Consider the following 22,776-nt stretch of genomic DNA (forward strand, 5'->3'; position numbering starts at 1 on the left):
AGTGTAACGACAGACCGAGCTAGTGTAACGACAGACCGAGTGTAACAACAGACAGAGCTAGTGTAACGACAGACCGAGCTAGTGTAACGACAGACCGAGTGTAACGACAGACCGAGTGTAACGACAGACCGAGTGTAACGACAGACCGATCTGCCGACAGACCGAGCTAGCCGTCTGTTAGCATCGCAGCTCTGCCTGCTCGCCAGTAGTTTGAGACCAGCAACAATAACACGGGTCTCAGTCAGTCATCACGTATTGCTAATCGATTATGTTATTATGATCAGGTCTCAAACTAGTGTGGAGTCTCTTTGACCGGGTACAATGTCCAGCTGAGAGGAAAGGTCTGGACGGTCCGGTGCTCGGGGCTAACGGTAACTCGCCTTAACGTTACATGGCTCTAACGCAGCACATAAGACGCTGTTCCCAAAGTCACCGCTGTCGCCTACATGTCAACACTACGTCTCGTATCAGCTCATCGACGACATGTTGAACACCGGATCGACTCTGACCTGTGTGAGAATCAAGTGATTCTGACCGCTGACATGTCACGGAGCGTTTAGACGGGTCGGCGGTTTGAGCTAACGTCACATTACCGACCGAGCGCCGATCAACAGCAGGTTACCCCCCGGTTAGCACCAGGACATGGAGCCGACGGGGCCTTTAGCTACCCGCCGCTATCAGCTAGGTATATTTACCCCCTGTATTTGTAGAAGATGTAAGTGAGAAATCCTTACAAATGTGCAGCACAGTGAGCCTGACAGTCAGCCACCATCTTTAACGAACACATCCGACTGGGATACGTGTACAACCCACGTCACAGGTCAAACATCGGCTCGACGTCATCGCGGGGTCGGTCCTGTCTTATGTAGGCCTTTACGTTGTGATACTGCATTTATTTATGTAAGGCAATTATTGACTATACAATTAGGTATGACCTCCAACTGTGCTGTAAGAAGGTAAGAAATGTAATGGGCGGTGAATGCAATGGACTGACCATGAGTTCCAATCCCTGAAAAAAATCTGATTGCAAAATTATAGTTATATTTCGAATAATTATATAATTATGCATTTATGTTATACAAAATAATCTGGCGTTACAACACAAAATAAATAGATGTCAGTGAATATGAAGTATTTTTCAGTCCCAGCACTGTTCCTGACCGACAGCAGAGGGAGGTAGAGTACAGAGAGTGGGAGGTGGGAGTCCTGCTGTTAGCATGGATGTATGTCGTGGTAGTCCCTATTTGAAGGCCTGAGCCTCTATATAGGCCAATAAATAACTAGTGGATTGTTAGACTTCCTCCTTCAATTCACGGGAGGGGGTTGTTGTCTGAGTACCAGATTGGGTATCATATGGGTCGGTGCATTACTGATAATGCCTTCTTGATATTGAGAAGGCAAATGACATGTTATGGAGTGATGGCCTGTTGCTTATACGTCAGAGAAAGGGGGTTCAGGGTAAGATGTAAAATTGGATTCCGTATTTTTTTTTAATTGTTGGGAATTCTGTTAGAAGAAAAGATGACTTTGAGTGGTCACATTGATACAGTTGTGGATGAATGTAGGAAAGTTCTATACCTCATGAGGTGTCTCGCTTAATTTGCCTTGGTAGCAGAGAGCAAAATTATACTGATCAGGGCCTTGATTAGACTGTGGGACCCCAGATCATGCACACCTTTTGGAGCCTGGGGAGGGTCCTCTGGCGCTGAGATCTATGAAGCTGGGTGACTTCCAGCTCTGGTTCACTCAAACTTATGGTCGGGGTCCCTGAAGCCAGGCAACCTGGGAAAGACCGGGTTGAACTCCACGTTGGGGGTACTGACGGTGAGGCAGTGGGTTAGGTTAAGAAGTCGGACTGGGGGTCTTAACATCGGTTAGGTTAAGAAGTCGGACTGGGGGTCTGAGGCGGTCGGTTAGGTTAAAAAGTCGGACTGGGGGTCTTAACATCGGTTAGGTAAAGAAGTCAGTCTAAGGCGGTCGGTTAGATTAAGAAGTCAGACTGGGGGGTCTTAGGCAGTCAGATAGATTAAGAAATGGGACTGGGGGGTCTTTGGGCAGTTGGTAAGATGTAAGTCTGTATCAGTATTGGTGAGGGTTGGTGGAGGTCTCTGCATATGCCAAAAGAGAAGATGTTCGTGTTCAAGCAGGAAGCAGGCTGTGGCGCTAGGCCTTTAGGGGGAGGGCGATGGATACACCTTGGTTCCCTGTACCACATTGGTTGATGCCCGACATGTTTCACAGTCCGGGCCGGCTCTTCATGATCCTGAGCCAGGTTTTCCCTCCTGCTACCTGCCTTCACTGTGCCCAAGCCATACCCACTCCGTGGCCTCACTCCGCTACTGGTTTTTGGCATGTGCGCACCTGTGGCTGATTACTAATCAGCCACTGGATAGACTATTTAAGCCGCAGGCGGCCGGTCGGCCACTGCAGATTTATCTTCGTTCATGAAGCCACGCCACGCCACATCACGCCATGCCACGCCTGCTACAGCTGAAGCTGAAGCTACAGCTACAGCTACGTCACACAACGCCGGTGCTCGGCCCAGGACCCCGCCTTGCCCGTACCATTGCCCCTGCCCTTGCCCTTGCCCGTAAGTTGCATTTTATCCTCCCGTTTTTGGACTATTGGACATTTCTCCGGTCGTTTTGACCACTGTTTCTGTTCCCCTGGACTTTAGTCCCCCAGTGCCTTGCCAAGCTCCTTAGTTTTCCCCCACTGCTGCTTTGCCCGTGCTCGTTGGAGCCTGTTGCCTACGACCTCTGTTAAAATAAAACTATATTTTTTTGTTCAAGCATTTCATGTCTGCATTGCAGTCCATTTTCTGCACCTTGGCCAGCGGCCGTGACAGATAAATCCGCCAAGACATGGAACCCGCAGACATAGCAAACCTAAGACAGGCAAGACCTACTCCCACTGAACCGCCGCTTACTGCCCCTATTCCTTTCGAACCAGAGCCAATGCAGATTGGTCAGGCTCTTGCAAGAGAGTGTAAACGGTGACAGGTAGCAAATGCCTGCTACTACTGTGGCAAGGCAGGACCCTATTCCCTTCACTGCCGTCAAGACCTGTAAAAGAGACTGCCCACCAGTAGCGGGGATACAGGTGGGCGCGGCAGGACAACTTTCCCCCTCCGAGAGAGCCATGTTTTTTCTGGGATTCGTTTTTGCGGGAGAGGCTCTTCTCAGTCCAAGCACTTATTGACTCGGGGGCAGATCAAAGTTTCATTTGTAATTCCTTAGCACACAAGCTAGGGATTGTGTTGAGGGAGCTAGATTTCCCCCTAGTTACCAAGGCCCTCAATAGCGTCAGGTTACCGGTCACTTTAAAGGTGTCCGGTAACCATGTTGCGACCATTTCCTTTTATGCCATGGGTAATTCTTTTGATTCCCTGGTACTAGGCCTCCCCTGGCTCTGCCTACACAATCCTCATGTCAATTGGATGGACGGGTCCATCCTAGCCTGGTGTACTCGTTGCCATGCCACCTGTCTGTCCTCAGACCAACTCTCTGTCTCACACCCCTTCCTTCCCGATGAGAAGATTGACCGCCCCCTAAAGGACGTATTTACTCCCTTTCGCCCCCTGAGAGGGGGGCCATGGATAAGTACATTCTGAATCTCTGGCTGCAGGCATTATACGTCCATCTTCTTCTCCAGCAGGGGCAGGATCTTTTTTTGTGGAGAAGAAGGATAAGGATAAGGAAGGATAAGTCTCAGCTTGATCTACGTAATGCATACCAGCTTTTGCGCATCAGACAAGGTGACGAACGGAAGACCGCGTTTAACACATCAACAGGCCACTACGAATATTTAGTTCTCCCTTTTGGTCTCTCAAACGCCCCCGGTCAATTCCAGCCTTATTAATGATGTTTTAAGTGATTTTCTGAATAAGTTTGTTTTTGTTTATCTATATGACATTTAAATCTTTTCCCCCACGCCCGAAGTTCATCGCTGTCATGTCAGACAGGTTCTGCAAAGACTGCTGGAAAATCAGCTGTTTGTCAAGGCTGAGCAATACAAGTTTCATAAGGACTCTCTTTTCTGGGATATGTCATCTCCCCCGGAAACGTCAAGATGGATCCCGGCAAGGTAAAGGCCGTAACCGACTGGTCCACCCCCTCCTCACATTGGGGACTACAACAGCTTCGAACAGGGGCGTGGGAACGATTCTGTCCCAGCACTCTTCCTCAGACGGCAAGATGCAGCCTTGTGCCTTTTTCTCATGTCGGCTATCGCCTGCTGAGAGAAATTATGGCATCGGAGACCGCGATTTACTCGCAATCAAACTGGCTCTGGAGGAGTGGAGACATTGGCTCGAGGGCGTGGAGACCCTTTATTGTGTGGACTCATAAGAACTTGCTAAGTCTTTTGGGGGTGTTTATAAATTTAAAATATAGTACGCTCCAAACCAGTGGGTGGCAGCAATACACTTTACAGCGTTCTAGACTACCTTTATATTTAAAAGAAGAACCTACAGCTTCACACTGTACTACCTACTTGAACGGTTGTCCAACTCAGAAATTCGGGTATCATTTCACAGCCCCGGTTGGTTTAACTTGACATCAGTATCAACACCAGACATGGCGGCCATCATCATTAATAGGAGTTAAATTAATACAAAAGTGTTTCTTGACATTTTAAAACAAAATTATATGTAATGCAATAATTATGCAATATATTTTATCATCTATATTTAGCTGACTATAGCAATATGTGTAAGATTGCGCCTCTCCCAGCTACTAGGTAAGAGACTATGAAAATTAAACAATTTGGTGTTCAGTCCACTCTTACTCAAATAGCCTTATAGCTATTAGTTAGCCTAATGATTTCTCAATGCAAATCAAACTAGCTAATAGGCTAACTGAAATAAAAGATTACGATTAAGGTAAAGATTAAGATTAAAAAGATTAAGATTAAGGCATTGAGATAAATAATGAGATGAAAAAGATGATTTTTTAGTCCTCTTTTTAGTCAACTTTAGCATGGGTGCCTAAACTTATGCCTACCACTGTATGGGACATAATATGCAGGGAGGAATTTCTGAAGCTTGTTTCTGAGTCTTTTAGTGCCTTTCACCAGGTGCCACACTGTGTTGCTGACCTTGTACTGCAGATATTCTTGTCGTACTGGTTTTTAGCACGTTCAACAGACCATCCCAGAGCTTCCCAGGCAATTTTATGGGAAAGGTTGTCTTTCTCTTAGCTTAATGACATGGAGAGGTTGCGTCTGGGCCTCACTTTGGAAGGTTGGGTGTCAGGCCTGTTGAGCTATGCTTTGTTGCCCGGAACAACAGAAGGTATCATTAGGTCCCAATCCCAGTTGTAGTGGCTAGCATCTTCTGCAGGTTGGCATTGCCCCCCCGCCACCTGGCCATCGGATTGTGGTCGGAAAGGGCTGGTGCTGGTTGTTTTGATCCCCAAAACCTTGCACATGCTCTGGAAAACCCCAGACTCAAGATTGGTACCCCCAATTGTATACATAGTTTACTTCTGGGAGAGTGCATGGAGCCTGGGCTTGGTCACGGTTGCAAAGTCCTTCACAAATCGGCGGTAAGAAGCCAGGCCAATATACAGACACAATGTGCCCCGATTGGTAACCCGTTCACAGAAAAGGTGACTTTTAGATGGTTTGAGCCCCACACAGCCAGGGGAAACCTGGGCTTGACACTCCAACATCTGCCGTGAATCACTGCCCAAGACATTCAAGTCATTGAGACACACTAGGCATGTGTACCACTGCATCCCCGCCAAGACACAGTCCATAAGGGTGCTGAATACAGAATCCCTGCCAGTTCCCCAAAGCTAGAGCCAACGTGGTAAAGTGCTGAGGACAGCGTGTCCAGAGTCTCCTGGATGCGTGGCAGTGGATAAGTGTCCTTAACAGTCCATTCACTCAAAGGTCTATAATCCACGCAGAGTCTGTTCGTCGAGACCATCCTGATCACGTGACCTCACGTTCTGTTACACTACACCGATCAGTCTGGACATCTGGCCTCCCTTATCGATATCCATAAATTACAATGTAACAGTGCCCAATCAGACACTGCGTCGTAGTTGATTTAAAATACAGCCACAACAGTAATTTACGTCTCCTGAAGCAACAAGCGGTCATGTTAACATAAGTACAGTAAATACAGCCATAACTGCAGTTATTGCAGAAAAAGACAATAACAACTATTTTACAAGAACAAGAGTAATTTTTCACTGTTCCTTATCCCCGTGTTTCTACTGAAAAGTGCATCGTTATGGCGTCACATGTTTTGTTCGGCTGATTGGCTAGGGAGGACTTGGTCTGTCAAGTGTATGTGTAGTCGCTTGATCTGAATGGTCTCCAGGCTACGTTTGATGGTCTTTCGCTTACTTTGTTTTTTTTTTACCAATCATGTTCTGACCAAGAGTTTATCTCAATTAGAATCAACCTGATCGGCGGTCGACCTTGCCCTCCATTGATTGGAAGGGACAAAAAAACTCTGTCAAAAGGTTATATGACGGTTGATTATGCTTTCATGACTTAAATTTTTCAAAAAGAAAACAATTACTACTTGGCAAAAACTTGTACGTAAAACCATACCACACTTTCACTTTAGAAGAGTTAACGGGTCCTAATGACCACAGTCTCATTAGTAATTGCTTTATAATCACTTCAATCAAGTCAATCGACAATAAAGTATAACTCTAAAATCAGTAACAGGGAAATGGTTAGGTTTTTGAAGACATTGCCAATCAGGGTGTCCCTCTCAAACAAGATATGTTTGAGGTGGTGTGAATGCTCAATCAAATTGTCCATATGGGGTAATTATTTTATTTACAGGACCACACTAAGTTGTTGTGGCCCCATTGTTAGTGTCCACAACAATGAAGCGTTTTTAGTTTCCCTCTGATTTTATGTCTGGTAGTTGGAAATCATGGGGGTGATTTACAAGAGGAAACTCTATTAGCCCTTCAATAATACATGTTGGGCAGGCTCAGTGGCTGCATGCTGGCCTGCTAATAGTGACATATGTATATGTGTCATAAGTGTCTGGGGCACTTATAGATACTCAGGAATTGTATGCATGTGAACTGCTTTACTGACCGGCCTCATGTACAAAGCTTGCTTACGCACAAAAAAGCTGCGTAAGCAACTTCTCACGCAAACGTTCGGATGTACAAAGACTGACTTGACGTGAGAAAGTGCGGTTCTCCACGCAAACTAAATGCCTGGCTTACGCACATTTCTGCTGCATTTTGTCAGTTGGCGGCACATAGAGGCAATGCAGCGCAACAACATTAAGCCTACGCGATCACGAGTCATGAAGTAATATTGCAATATGAGGCGAGTTCAAAGTGGATTTGAACGTCGGAATGCGTGATCTTAAATGCGCTTCAATCATGCGTTATTGTTGTCGAGACGCATAATGTGACACTGTTGTTAGGCTAAACTTAAACAGACCCATAAAACTAAATTGTCAATATTGGAATTAAAAGGAAGCCCCAGCAATATTATTTTCAGTGATGGCTTGTTTATTAAACGTTACATATTTTCCGGACCACGCATGACATATGATCTCTCTTCACACATTTGTTGTGAAATTCTTGACTGCAATATTATTATGTGATGTTGAGTGGAGTAAGCACAAGCCATTGTTACTTAAAATCAATCCATCAATGAACCAGTCGGCCAATTTCGTATTATGTACATATTATTGACACATTGGGTGTATGGATACAACCTATCGTCAGCATGCATCAAAATAAATGAGAATATAAAAGCATGCGCAAAATGTGGCAATAATCGATAGGTTGACAATGGCAGTGTTGGCCTTGTTAGAAGATGGTCGCATTCAAAATTAACGGGTGTACCGCGACTATTATGATTTTTTGGACAAAAAAGAGCCGATCCCAAATCACAGCTGCCACCCTTTGCTCAAATAGGGCGAGCTCCCAGACTCCGCCCCGCTGCGCTCTGACCCACGCTTCTCCGGGGTCAGAGCAGAGACCTTTCTTTTTACGTCCACCTTGATGTCCGACCACTTTTTTTTTTATGTCAGCCACAGTTCGGCTTTTCGCCCCAACCTCATTGACCGACTTGGCAACGTTTTCCCACGCCAGTTTTTTGCTTTTGGTGCTGATTCCGGAGGAAAGAGAGCCAAACAAGATCGTATTTCTGGCCTCTACCTCCGAAATCAGCACCTCCACCTCGCATTCACTAAAGTTATTTTTTCTTCCTTTCTCCATGTTCTCCTTTCTCCTAACGAGTGCACTACTGCAGGCCTATTTATACGAATTAGCATATTAAATGAGGGAGGAGACTGGGTGGAGAGACGGGCTCGTGCATGTGCGCTCAATTTCACGTTAATTGGGATGTACAAAGAGAATCTGCGTGAAATCGTGCTTACGCAAGGATTGATACATCCGGATTTATTTGTGCGCAGCAGCTTTCCAGATTTTGGCGTCCGCAAAGTTTTAGTCAGAAATCCACGCAAGTCTTTGTACATGAGGCCCCAGGGATGGCTCCGATCTCACTCAGTAAATGAGGGGAAACTGGTCAGTCAAGCAGAACAATCTAGACTTTTTCCAACGTTAACTCAACCACTGTCCGTGAACAGGCAGAAAAAGAACACTGATGAAGTGCAGGTGATAAGATTAACAAGGACACACCGGTGAGGCCAATGAAGTGATTGGACGATTCAAAGGCCATCTGGTGGACAGAGAACGAACACTAAACAACAAATGACCAAAGTCAGATCATGACAACATGAATGTGACCAACGTTTTCAAGATAAACATCTCCATGGCAACGCCAGTTTAGTCTTAGTCTTGCTGGGCCTGTTCATGTCATGATATAACCTCGGTTCTGCTTCTGGGTTATCTCACCAACTTCCACTACTGTTGAACTTTGGGGCGTCCAAACGCCGAATCGGTGTCATAGAGATTACTACATCACAAACTGCCTCCTGATAGGCCATTGGTCTCTGCCATCGACCTTCTGCCATGATTTACAACATTAAGGGTGTGGTTCCTGGCAGTTTACTGTTGTAGGTTCTGAGCTCTGCCAATGGAGCTCTCCCACGATGGGTGTTCCATCACCAGCTGCTAGGGTTTGGGAGTTACGGAAGTTCAGAGTTGATGAGTATCCTGGCTCAACCAAGATAGTGGGGAGTGATTAAAACAGTGTTGCATTTACGTTCAATTCATTCAAAACATGTTCCACACCATCCACACTAGTTCACTGACGAGGGTTGCTCAATTATGTTTCCTCCAAATGTTAAACATACCAGACTGACTTAGCTGCTTTTCTGCTTAAGTTGAACTTGAATCTCAAAGTATAGATATGTTTGCACTTACTTGAACTTTCACATTGTGCAACATTTTCTTGAGATCCGGTGAACCCACTGTTTCCGCTTCTTTTTTTTTCTTCTCAGTTTTTGGGGTTGAGAATTTTAAGAACGAGGGGTTGTGTTATCCCCATGGTTACAACCCACGGCAACTTTGTACCATCGTTGTGTGCGTTATGAGCGATGTTGTAAATGTGCCACATATCGTAGTGTTATACTAGGTGTCCAGGGAAGCCTAATCCTCAGTCGGACGCGGACATTACAGTTTTTCACAGTTGCTTAAACACATTTCCTCATAGACTACCTCACTTTCCCAAACACAAATCTCAAAACACACACAAAATGCTAAATCCTACACTTCTCTTGAAAAAGCACACTTTGCCATCAAAACAGTGTTAACTCTTCACTAAATGGTATTTTCTTATCAAATGAAAAACACATACTGTACATCATATGAGTAGACATTTCTAAGCACCCATTAAACACTGTTGTGCAGAATGGAAAACACTATAGTATGAATGGAAAACACTATATGAATGCTTCATCAGTATTATGCTGTTGCATGTTCAGTGTTACCCAGGTTGTCACCTATTGGTGACAGCCTGTTTGTACGTATACTCACATAATATATAATCACATAACACATAATCACAGAAAACAACACACAATACTTTACAGTAACAACAAATACTGTTTTTGTACCCAAAATGTGCAGTCTACTGTAAATCACAGCAAACATGATGTAAACGGGATAAAATGAAAGAGATAACAGAAAATAGGCAAAACTGTAAACAAAACATCTGAATGAATGATTGAATGAATGAATGATCGAATGAATGCATTTTTATTGGTCGTAACCAAAGGGTAGGGGCAGAAGCTTCAGCTTATATCCAGCCCCCCCTTCTCACATTTTAGTAACAAACAAATGTCATACATACAGTGTGTTTGCATATACATGCATACACTTACCTACATAAATACATACACGTACATATACCCATAAGGGTCAATACTTACATCCAGTACATTTCCACCATAAGATGGATAATATCGTAAATAATGATCATGATGATGTTCATCATCATCACCATTATCAACATTCTCATAGACTGATACTACTCAATGTCTGTACTTTAGTGTCATGTCTTTCTTCTGTGACCCTTCTATAGCAAATTGCAGATTGCTAATTGCACAACAGCCTTTGGAGTTTAGAAATGTGATTGGCAGTGTGTTCTGTGTGAACACCAAGAGAGGGAATTCAGGAGTGCAAGATATAGAGAATTGTGTGTAGTGTTGTGAAAAATGTGTGGTTTGGAATGGGAATCTGAGTCTAAAGCAGAAAATGTGCAAGAGTTCAGCAGAATTGGTTTTGCAGTTGGTACATAAGTTTCAGGTTGTGCACATTGTGTCTGATGTTCCAATTAATGTGTTCAAACAATTGTGAAAAACTGTAATGTGTTAAATTATGAAAAACTGTAAATCAACCGCTGCTCAGACGGAGCTTCACCATCCACACCACGGGGCGTTATACTAGAAGTGTCCGAAAAGCTTTACTTTCTCTCAGACGCCGCAGTCAATCGGCCCTTCGTAGGGACGTCTGAAACTCGGCCCCCCAAACGTGGGGCCACCCATTGACTTTGTATTGGTGGGATGGACACATGCTCGCCTGGCGCAAGGGATTCTCGGAAGGCTCTTGTCACGGCAACATGTGGCAACGCCCCACACTCCCTCTAGTGGCTGCTTGTGGGAGTTTACCACTTTATCGATGAAAGTGCCTGAAACCAGGAACGACTGAATGTCAATTGTCCAATCGCATGGCTGAACATGCTGCAAGACATGCTAATTTGCATAAGCTTAACCAAAGTACAACTTTTGTCCCTCCCCTGGCGCCACGATCACACGCTTGCACACCAGCCTTCTGGTGGCGCGTTTGGTGGGTCGAGCCGTAAAGCATAAAGCGTTTGGTGGGCCGAGCCGTAAAGCGTAAAGCGTTTGGTAGGCCGAGCCGTAAAGCTTAAAGCGTTTGGTGGGCCGAGCCGTAAAGGGGAGCGCCTCGGAAAAAGGTCTGATGTCACAAAGAAAAGCCACCTGCGTTCTCAGTAGAGTGGAATTTTCACATCGTGTTTTGGGTTGAATGACAAAAACATTATTTCTGTCAAAGTGATAAAATGGCATAAATGACTGTTGCTGATTATATAACCATGTTTAAAACCAAAACAAACTATTTTTGCTTTCAGTTGACCCTGAATCTATAACTATAGATATGTTTGCACTTACTTGAACTTTCACATTGTGCAACATTTCTTTTTTCCATAAGTCCTCCAGAAAGTAGTTTATACCAAAAAGTCAAGAAGTCAGAAAGAATTTGCATACACACACGCGCACACACACTCACACATAAAACACACACGCATGCATACACATGAACAGCCTGGGCGGGACAGGCGCCACATGGAAGCAGCTCTCGTTCGCACACCTCCTCTCCGTGAGCCTTGCTGGGGCTTGTTCACCGAAACTCTCCATCCCAGTGGATCATGTCTTGAGACTGGGGGCCGCGGGCAGGTTGGAACACACTCCAGGTTTACGCCTACGCTGCTCGGCTTGGGAGAGTCTCGTCCTCTTGGCACGGTCACACTCGACTGTTGAACAAGGTCACGGTTCAGGAACACCATTTCAACACAGAGCAGTTTCCACATAGCACAGTTTTACAAATATGAAAATGTATTAAAAAGTAATGTATGTTGTTTTTTCTAATCTGGAAGGATTGCTTAAACATCAGATATAGAAATATATACATTTTTATATGTATACAGTATACAGCTTGTATACAGCTTAGTCAGATGTAGCACTGGCTGTAAGGTATTAATAAAAGCATGTTTATCTGGTATAATAAGGTATTAATAATGATAATAATATTAATAAAAGCATGATTATCTGGTATAATAACTTGTTAGCACCAGAGTGCAAAGTAGAAGCGGGCTGTGAGAGGGCACATTTGATTGGCTGTCAGAATCCCAACTCCCACATTACATGTGAGGACATCATATCATCTTGCATCTGCATTCACTGTCTGTTTTTATTACATTAGACATGTTTAACGATGTCATCCGTTGACTTGTAAACTGCTGTACTTTTATCTCATTTGATATTAAGGTTGGCAAAGTTGTTGAAACGGGTTTGAACAGCAACAGCTGGTTCTGGGGGGCAGAGTTCACAAGCTTCTATGTATGTGTGGTGTTTTCATGTTGTTCCTGTGTTCAGGTTACCTCCTATCTCCACATCATGAGAAAAAAGGATGGGGGGGTCTGTTCTGCATGATTACCATCACGTCTTGTTGGTAAAAAAGATATGCTTTTGCATGGCAGTAAATATTCAAGACATTCAAGACTTTCTACAAAAGCACTGACAGCAAGACGTCAGTGGATTATGTATTACAGTAAATTAACCTAGGTGTTAGGAATACAAAGGGATACAACGGCATGGATGGGAGATCATGGAAGATCTCACATCTGTTCCAACCACTCCCCTCAGGGTCTGTGGGAGCATGGGAACCTTTAGAGAGCTCAAATAGGTTTCAACAGGCTCTTCAGGAAAAATAACCTGGAGTTTCGATGGGAGAGGTAAATGAAAGGGGCAGGTACATTTGATAAAGTAGTGATCGTTTGACATGTCCAATAAAGTGTAGATAAGATCAGGTGTCTTGTGTTTTTTCTCTTCTATCCAAGATGAAATCATTGCGCCAAAGGTGTTTTTTGATTGGCTTGCGCAACGACCAACAACCAACGACCAACAACCAACAATGTGTTTAGGAATCAAAGTGCATAAGCAGATGTTTGTGGTGCAGCTTGAGGTTTGCTCAATCCCCTTTTTGTAAAAGAGGGTGTTTGATTTCTCCACACACGCTCTCCAACCACCGCTCGGCCCCCCAGAAAGACGACCACCACACTTTACTACGTCCATTTCAGGTCGATTCCCCTTCTCCATGGTGTGAGCTGAAGCGCCGCGGTCGTCCCCCTCACCCTCCCCCCCCAGACTCCCCCACGCCCTCCCCCCCCTCACCCTCCCCCCCCAGACTCCCCCACGCCCTCCCCCCCTCACCCTCCCCCCCCAGACTCCCCCACTCCCCCTCGGCCCCAGTTGGCATGTGTTCAACCCAGCGTTGTTTACTAGGATTGAGCATTTAGTGGGGTTAGCATTTCACATCGGCAGCTGTTGGCACCATGTGCCTTCCCCTCGGGCGGCTGGCCGACAGCACGCACGCCTCCGCCCCGCAGACCCCCCGGCATCCCTCCCCCCAAGACCCTCCCCCATACCTCCCCTAGCCTGCCCCGCCGGAGAGAGACCCATAGTAACCCCTCTGTGGTCCGCTGTGCTGCAGAGTGAAACACGGCTGCAGTTTGCTCTGCAACCTGTGGCTGGCCTGGAGAGTGTGCAGCTCTAAGCCTTCTAACATGAGATGAGTGACAACACGTTTCCTCCTATCTGCGGGATCTTTAATCAAATAGTTTGCAACAGAGTTGAATCATATAAAGTGAGACAGCTGGGAGGCGGTATTCTGACACACCATCATCAGTCTGTCATTAGGAGGATTAGGAGGACCTGCAGCAGACCCCAGGTTCTCTATCAGTTGATTGGCCTTACAACTTGTAACACAGCGAACGGGCTGTCGGGGGGCAGCACTTACATGAAACCTCATCTTCATGCAGACTGCTGCTGCTGTTGTTTCTATGTTTAAATGGAAAAAGGATATGGTCGCGATGCAGATACTGGGGGAAAGCAATGGAAGGAATTGTGTAATATGAGTATAATGGGGGGGGGGGTAATACAGCCAGGCAGAGATTGACCCTCAGAGAGATGAAGTGGAGATGTGCCTGATGTCGTCTATCGGAAGGAAGAGGCAGCGAGAGAGAAGTTAAGGTGAAAGTATGTTGGTGTCTGTGTGCCGTTCACAGGATGGCCGTCTCCCTCCCCTCACCTCTCTCTATCATTCAAGGTTGATGAGCATGGTCTCTCAACACACACCCACACAGAATGGCATAAACACACACATACACACACACACACACACACACACACATCCACATTGTCTACACTTACATTCACATATACACACATTCTCAGAGGCCCTGGCAGAGAGATACTTTGAAAGGTTAGCATGCTAACGTCTTCTGAAGCCATCTGCATAATCCCCTCCAGAGCCCCCCCCTCCGTCTGGGATTGACCGTTGTATGTTTTTGGGAGAGAGCTAGGGAGCGAGTCAGTTAGAGAGTGTGTGTTAGAGAGAGAGGGAGAGAGAGAGAGCGGTTGTGGTCTCGTCCCTAACTCCATCCTGGATGTGTTCTAGTCCTGGAGGGAGGGGGCAGGGTGGGCGAGCAGTGGAGAGCGGCGGTTGTCTGCCCAAGCAAGGTCAGGGGGACAGTTGTCAGCCCCCTCCTCTCCTCAATACCATTTGGATGGAAAGTGATAGGACAGCTGGTACCGCCCGGCACTCTCCGGGTTCATTTGGACGCGTCTTAACGTTGACTTTGCTGCGGAGGATCCATAATGAGCGTGGAACCCAAGGGTGAATTTAAATCTCATCGTCAATGTCCATGTTCTGCCTCTCTCTTTCTCTTTCGCTCTCACTCTCTCTCTCTCTTTCTCTCTCTTGGTCTCTCGCTCTCTCTCTCTGTCCCTCGCTGACACACACACACACACACGTGTGCTTAACCAAATAAACCCACGTGTACTGTGTATGTGTACATTTCGGCACAAGTACAGATTTAACAGAGACACACCCATGCGCCAAAACACCTCAAGGGCCCGTATTACAATAGAAACATGTAACAACTTGAAATACTTGAGTTAAAGTTCTTTTATTTATTTTTTTACCAAATAATCAGACCAAATAATTAGATCCGATCCATGATCGTTGATCATTGATTGTTATTGATGGGTTACCATAGCAACAGTTGACATCATCTCACCCCCGGGTTCCAGCCACAGTAACACAAAGTGAATCTCAAACCCTCTCCGGACACCAGATACCCTGATGGGACTGAGTGGCGTTCCACACGAGCCGGGCCCGCCTGGCACCCGGGGGGGGGCCGCCTGGCACCCAGGGGGGCCCTGGGCGCTGGTAGGGCGGCTGGGGGAGGTATGGAGGGGCCGGGGGAGTGCTAATGGGTCAAGAACTCAGAGCGAATAGCTCTCTGCTGGAGGGTGGGTGGCCTCTGGGTGTAGAGTTCACAACAATGACCGCTACCTCCTGCTTTTATGTTTAAATTGGGATAAGAAATGTTTCGCATCTAATAAAATGGCATAATGTTTTACACATGCAATAAAAGAAAAGTGTAAAAGTATATTAACTCATCAAAGGTTAAAGCAATGTCAGAAACAAATTAAACTACTTTATCATAAACAATGGATTGATTTAATGGTTTAACAAGAGTATGGACTAAAATACATTCCTGTTTCCATCATCCCTGTGTATGAACTGTCACTAGGAGAGAGGCGCTGGAGAACCAAAAGAAAATAAGATTGAGACCATTAGCATCCATCAGTACCTGTAGCCCTGTGACTTTAGACCTTGAAGGAGAAACATGATTCACTGTCATGTCTAACAGCTCTTAAGTGTGGGAAGGCAACAGTCTGTTTTTCAGTTACAACGGCCATCCCTCTGTGTGTTTTGTGTTTAGTGCTCAACAGTTTCAGAACCCAAGTTTCATATTTGTTTTTCTGCTGAAAACCATATGCAATGATTACAATGTACAATGTACATGGCATTGTAGTGCTTAGTTGTTCTAGATTGACCAGTTTTCTTTTCTTCAATTCCAGTTTTAAGCAGCGTATCCACATCAACATGTTCACATGGTAAGAAATTGTAGAAGTTTAATCTTTGGCTTGTGAGCTTTCCTGATTCATTTTAACTGTATGAAGGCCTATATGTATTTATACACACGCCAACTAGTTTGTATTCTCACGCCAGCTGCAACAGAACCTAGAACCCAAGGGGTCTGAGAGGAGCTGGCTGGAGACTCTCCCCTCTCCCTCCGTATTGCTCTCTGTCTCTTGTTTACGTTCCCCTCACCCCACTGACCTCCACAATGTGGATGCCTAATCACATCAGTAAAGCGCACGGCTGATCAAATATCTCCCTCTTTGTGGTCACGGAAACACACACTTGTGTGTGTGTGTGTGTGTTTTTGAATTAGTTCTAAATTCCTGTCTCCTCTAAAGATTGAGACGTGTCAAACTGAGAGCCTCCAGCAGACCACAGGGCTGCTGGGTGGAGCAAGTTCACCGTCAAGTGACAAGTGAGTGAGAGAACACACAAGGACGGAGGGGGCGTGCAGAGACCCCAGAGACAGGGGCTCCCTGTGTGGGGGAGAGAGAGAGAGGGAGAGAGAGAGAGAGAGAGAGAGAGAGAGAGAGAGAGAGAGAGAGAGAGAGGATCCTGAGACAGGCCCGGTGGGGAAGAGCACAAGCCTCCCACTGTGTGGCCGTGTCCATTCATCTGTTACAGTCCGGCTCAGTGGGCCCTCGTGTCCCCAGGCGCACACGTCCACCACGTCTTCACCTCCACCACGTCTTCATGTCCACCACGTCTTCACCTCCACCATGTCTTCACCTCCACCACGTCTTCACCTCCACCACGTCCTCCACCACGTCCTGGTGGATGTTACGTCCTAGGGGACTTGCATACTTGTGTGTGTTGGAATGTGTGTGTGTGTGTGTGTGTGTGTTGGAATGTGTGTGTGTGTGTGTGTGTGTGTGTGTGTGTGTGTGTGTGTGTGTGTGTGTGTGTGTGTGCGTGTGTGTGTGTGTGTGTGTGTGTGTGTGCGTGTGTGCGTGGGAACATACCGATCTTTCAGTGCGTGTCTTTAAATGCGTTGTGTGTTTTTACACCAAATATACCCGTCTTATGCACGCCTTTTTCCCGGCATGGTCCGCACCTTTCCATGACCGAGGTAACTGACCTACACATGTTGAACCTACACATATTGAACCTACACATATTGGGGTTTAATTTTTATGTAAATGCAATTAGACGGCTCCGCAGTTCCAGGGGCGGGACTTGGATAGAGGTGTTGCTGTGATATCAACACGAGGAGTTCTAACTGGAGAGACTGGAGAGACGCGAGTTGCTGCCTATCATGGGAGAGAAGGTGATGCAGTCGCATTTAATGGTGTGTTCCAGATGCCTCGGATGACTATGACAATGACTAGCCAATGACATGACACAATCACAAAGACGAACGGGAACGCTATAACAGGAAATTACGTCACAAGTGAAACTCGGTAGGCTGGTGTCCGAGGCATCTGGAAAACACCATAATGGTGCAATCTACGAGAAAGACGCAGAGGAACTTTCCTTAGAGGCTTTTGTCGGGATAAAAAACAAGTGGTCAGCAAAATAAAGAATATGTTGGCGTTTTTGCATTGTAAATATTCAATCGCGTTTGTAGCCCTCAGATGTATATTCATTCTTGCATGCGAGTGTTTTGAATCATGAGAAAATAAAAACATTTGTAGTATACAATTCTAAAGAGGTGGACTCTCCGTGCGTAGCCCCGCCTTCTCCAGTGAACTAGAGCCGGCTCCGTGACGACGGGGGATTTACCCCCTCAGGTTCACACGTCGCCGGGTGTGCCAATCCACGATCGAACCGGCTTGGCAGTGTAAAAATGTGTGTTTCTGTATGTATGTGTGTGTGTGTGTGTGTGTGTGTGAGTGTGTGTGTGTGTGTGAACAAGTATTTGACAGTGCGTGTCTTTAAATGCGTTGTGTGTGTGTTTATGTTGCTGCAGCTTGTCTGTTCTTTCAACAGTTTGTGTATTGGGGGTCATTTCCTGGAGTGTGTCGAGATTAGGTGGGGCTCTTAACACTCTGGCCTGCCCAGGGGTTACAGGACTTCATGTGTGTGTGTGTGTGTGTGTGTGTGTGTGTGTGTGTGTGTGTGTGTGTGTGTGTGTGTGTGTGTGTGTGTGTGGAGAAACACACTTATTTGCCCCTTTGGCAGGCACAGAGCCGTATCCTGTCCTGTGGGACTATTGTGCCAGGACAAAAAAAACAATGAAAAACACATAGTTGACACACTTAGAGAGAGAGGAAGAGAGGGGGAGGGAAAGAGGGGGAGAGAGAGACATAGAGAGAGGGGGGGAGAGAGAGAGAGGGGGAGAGAGAGACAGAGACAGACAGAGAGAGAGAGAGAGAGAGAGAGAGAGAGAGGATGGAGAGAGAGAGAGAGAGAGAGAGAGGATGGAGAGAAAGAGAGAGAGAGAGGGGGAGAGTAGTGGGGCGGACAATGAACCTACCTCTAGGCCTGTCTGCTCTCAGTCTCTCATTCTATAAATCCATTTGTAAAATGTATTTTAACATTCTTATTTAGCTAGTGAGAGGGTGAAAGCCTCCACTACTGAAGCGCTACATATTCTTCTTCTCTGGCTCTCAACAGGAACACAAAGCATCTCAAATCTCCACAGTGGATTACAAACATCCCCAAAGTGCTGCATTTCTGTGTATGTGAAGAAGCAGTGAACTCATGCAAACAATGACACATACACACACACACACACACACACACACACACAATAATAATTGTGTGTGTGTGCAACAATGCATCTTGTTATTGAGAGAAATGCTCTGTCTTCTCCCCTTAACGTGCAGCCTTTGACAAAAGGTCCAGCTGTGCTCTCTTCCTGCCTCCACTCAGGGAAACCTTATGTTGACCATTATATATAAAGTACTGTTCAAAGTTTGGGTCATTTAGAAATGTTTAAATGTAAAAAAAATGTAAGAAGATTTAATGAAGATAACAATAAATTAATCAGAAATACATTCTAGACATTGTTAATGTAAATGACTATTCTAGCTGGAAACTGAATATATACGTAGGTGTACAGAGGCCCATTCCCAGCAACCATCACTCCTGTGTTCTAATGGTACATTGTTTAGCTAATCATGTTCAAATGTTAATTGATGATGAGAAAACCCATGTGCAATTATGTTAGCACAGCTGAAACCTGTCGAATAAATGTGTGTGGGTGATTATCTGGGTGCCTCCAAACTTTTGAACAATAGTGTATATATATATAACCTACAGCAAAAAGTCTGGTGTTGAATTAACTCCCACAGAGTTGATTTAATATATAGCTCCACACTCTCCAGAGTTAAATTAACACTTTCAAAATAGTTAAACATTTAACACTCTGCAGAGTTCCTTCTTTAACTCACAAAACAGAGTTAAAGTAACACTAAGGGATTAGACAACTACTGCTCCAAGTACGTTTTTTTAAAACTATTTGGGGAGTGTAAATAATCTACGCTGAAAAAATGTAAAATACATTTTTTATTATTATTTATGAATGAATGAATGAATGAATGAATGAATGAATGAATGAATGAATGAGTGTTTATTTCGATCACAGCATCAAAATTTCAACAAACAAATTCAAGGTAGTAACAAATACTTATTTATTAAACGTAATATATACTTATGTTAATAATAATTCATTACAATCAACAATATAATTTTCATTTATTTGTGCTTTTTCTTCCTTGCAGTCAGTTGAATTACAACATTGTGAACGAAGGTATAATATACAAACTTTCATCTGAAACATTGTATGAGCTTTGACTATCAAAAGGTTTATCAAATTTAAGCTCAGACATTTTTAATAGAAATCTTTTCACAGTTTGTAAAACTTGGAATGCATGAATGATGGTCATCAAAATTCTCTGTAAAATGGTGCAGTCTCTGTCTCCACCCTTAAGCGAATGTGCTTTTCGTAGACAGAATCCGGGAAAATCATGAATATTAATGAGGGGATAGCCGGAGATTATCCAATCACGTTGGTTAAGTCCCTGATCCAATCCAAAAAGTCCAACTTTTTTTTAACTTAAATTGTAATGTAGGCCTATATTAAACTACCGTTAGTCAAACGCATTTCTATTGCCACAATTCAAATAGCCTATGTCTAAGCCAAGCACATTAGAATAATTCTTAAATATATAAATTATTTCTACATAATGGAATTATAGTAGGCCTAATTGCGTAATTGATCAAACAAAAGAGCAAACAAATGAATCAACCAAGATAACAAAGGCAAACGATAGCCCCACAATTTCGTCTTGATTGTAGCCATAATGTCAATTTTGGGGATCTCACAATCTCTAACATTACAGCTGTTTGGTGAATTAGAATTGGCTTTAATTTGTCTCCCTTTGAGAAATTTGTTCAGGATTGCATGGCAAGAGTCATGGCGTGAAGGCGAAGTTGACATACTTTTTCATCTAAGTAAATGCGAAGCGGCAGAGCGGCTGTAGACAAGATATGAATGAAGGCGCCTACGAAAAACACATTCGCCAACCGTAGAAGTGAAATGCATGGGCGGAACCTAATTACATCTCTGCGGAGTTGGGTTAACACTGATGTGATCAACTCTGTCACATAACTCCAACACTGAACACCATTTAAATCAGAATGTGTTAAAATTACACTCTGGGAGTGAAAAACAACTCAGAAATGTTTAACCCTGAAATTTCAACACCAATTTTTGCCGTGTATGTACCTACGAAAACATTGGACATGCATACAGAGGACTCAGTAGGGCTAAGGGCTCCCCTATACATACAGTGGTGACAACTGAGATGTTTCCAGTAGAGAAAGTGGTGGTGGGCCCAGTTGTGTTAGTGGATCAGGGCCAAAGACAAAGCATGGCCGGCTTTGTTATCCCCACTGGCTCTATTGGTGATTGATGATTGGAGAAGGACCAACAGAGGGGCTTTCAGGCTACCGGGGGATTAGGGAAGGCTATTGAAAAAGAGTCATTCAGAATACTAACAGTATTCCAGGGAACGTCTCTCTGTAGATGATGCAATTAGGTTGTACAAACTTCCATTTGACTTTTGTTTTTCGTAATCTGATCTACAAATGTAGTAGTTAAATGACATAGACCACACAAATAGTGAATTCTATTTATACACTGACAATACAGGTTTTTGACAGTGAAACTCAAAAACAATCATCCACCAAAAATAACAAATGTGCCGTGCCGTGCTGTTATCAGCGCACAAGTCTTCAGTTTGGCTCCTGATGTTCATAACAAATACAGAGGGAAATACCTTCTTCTAGAGTGAAGCTAAAGATGATCCCACCCATTGCTCACTGTTCTCTTGATGTGAGGCCCCTCCACGCAGAGGGACATGTTCCCCTTTAGATGGTGTGTGATGCTGGTAGGCAGGGCCAGCCCAAAGCATACGTGAACTAAGCGGCTGCTTGGGGCCCCCTGGCCACTGAGGTTAAAAAAAACGCTGGTTTGGGGTAAATAACAACTATATTAATACAGGGGTGGATGACCCTCTCAGTGGGGCCCCAGATCAAATACAGAATGTGATATGTCTTAATAGGGCTTCCTTAATCATACAAAATGGGTTATGGGTTGATGTCTGAATGGGGCCCCTCAGGAAAATATCACACACTATGTGATATGATATATCTAAAAGCCCTCTAAATCATGAAATTCTGCCTATGCCACAATGTCTGTGTGGAACCCTGAATGTATCTAATCAAATATGGATCAAAATATAGGCTAGGCCTTTAAAGTAGGCTTGTGGTTTGGGGTAACTAAACCCAGTGCTATATCCGTTCACTTGTGGGCCCTGCAAGTCAGGTCATAGGCTATGAATCTGAACAAATTAAGGTATTGCCCATCTCCAGCTGGCCATCCCCAAGATGCACCAGAATACAGGAAACCACATCTACCAAATTCAAACTTTTTTGGGGGGGTTTTTCCATTTTTGCACAAATTGGAGGAGGGGGGTCATTATGCTTCTTTGCCCAGGGGAACAGTAGTTCACAATCCATTCCTGTATTAATGCAATTTATAATGTGACATGGTGTGCCGTTTGTGTCAATAATAATCAAGCACAGATGACTCAAACAAATTCTGCTTAGGGCCCCCAAAAGGCTTGGGCCGGCCCTGCTCGTAGGGCCCTCATCTGCTTGCCACACAGGGTCTGAGGGGCCCACAGGGTCCGAGAGGCCCACAGGGTCTGAGGGGCCCGGACATGTTCCACATTAGATGCAGATGGGTGAGAGATGTGCACAAGGGCTCTGATAAGCAGAGGTGATAATTGGAGCAGCTGATCTCTGATCTGATCCAGATGGCCTGTAAAGGGCCTTAGATCACCTATTCAGAACGAAGATGGCCTCTAGGTGACTAAGGTAAGAATGGCGGGGTAAATGTTATGTTCTGTGTACTGACCCTTTGGGACCGGATAATAAAGTACCAGCCAAGTGGCCTGATGGTGGAATGAGATAAAAGGCCCTCCATTGCATTTTTTTAACCACATTTCCATAGTCAATGGGTCCTAGAAAATGTAAATATTAATATTTTTATATTTTTCATATTTTTAGTTATTGTGGAAGACATTCACCAAATTAGATTTAGAGCTCGTTAGGTCTGCTGCAGTATCACACC

General features: G+C 44.7%; 1 protein-coding gene across 4 annotated transcripts in view; it reads right to left on the bottom strand.

Annotated features, from left to right (window-relative positions):
- Nucleotides 1–783, bottom strand: part of sec16a (SEC16 homolog A, endoplasmic reticulum export factor) — a 29,450-nt gene extending 28,667 nt beyond the window's left edge. For 3 of the 4 annotated variants that reach the window (XM_084483098.1, XM_084483101.1, XM_084483100.1), the window contains exon 1: nucleotides 735–783. The gene's annotated coding sequence lies outside the window, so the exon portion shown is untranslated. Of the gene's footprint in view, nucleotides 1–695; nucleotides 712–734 lie in introns of those variants that run through there. The other variant, XM_084483099.1, reaches the window with a different exon arrangement.
- Between the last annotated feature and the right edge of the window lie 21,993 nt (nucleotides 784–22,776).

Source organism: Micromesistius poutassou (genome assembly GCF_964030765.1).
Source record: "Micromesistius poutassou genome assembly, chromosome: 18".
In the NCBI taxonomy this organism is placed as follows: Eukaryota; Metazoa; Chordata; class Actinopteri; order Gadiformes; family Gadidae; genus Micromesistius; species Micromesistius poutassou.